This window comes from Orycteropus afer, unplaced genomic scaffold (assembly GCF_000298275.1).
Source record: "Orycteropus afer afer isolate SDZICR_OR568_19922 unplaced genomic scaffold, OryAfe1.0 scaffold00003, whole genome shotgun sequence".
Lineage (NCBI taxonomy): Eukaryota > Metazoa > Chordata > Mammalia > Tubulidentata > Orycteropodidae > Orycteropus > Orycteropus afer.
This window is the reverse complement of record NW_006921590.1, coordinates 23,195,760-23,196,274: the sequence shown is the minus strand read 5'-3', so window position 1 is coordinate 23,196,274 and position 515 is coordinate 23,195,760.

The window sequence follows — 515 nt, the reverse complement described above, 5'->3', positions numbered from 1 at the left end:
AATAACAACTGACCATTAATACACAAGATGACATAACCCAGAAACCACACCTATGGACATATCCAAAGTAAAATGAGCTTACAAGATTGTAAACAAGGAACCAGACACATCAATTGGCAAGTGAAGAAAGCTACAAACAAAAAGAGGGAAAAGACTGTGTAGTTACAGAACTTGTAAATGGTGAGGAAGTTAAGAGAGATGCAAGATAGAATGGACTATTCTAAACTCAGGGAGAAAATTATAAATCATAGGGTAACCTAAAAAAAAAAAAATGATAAACCTTCACATCATAATAAAAAAGAGGACAAGCACAAATACTCAGCATATACTACAACAACAGCCACAAAGGAAATGATAACACTATTCAAAAACATAACAAGCTTAGCACAGAAAATATTATGGAACAAAGAAACCAGGGACACCATGAAAAAACACATAACAAAATGAAAGCAACCAATTCAAACTTATCAATAATTACCCTGAATGTTAATGGATTAAATGCACCACTCAAGAGA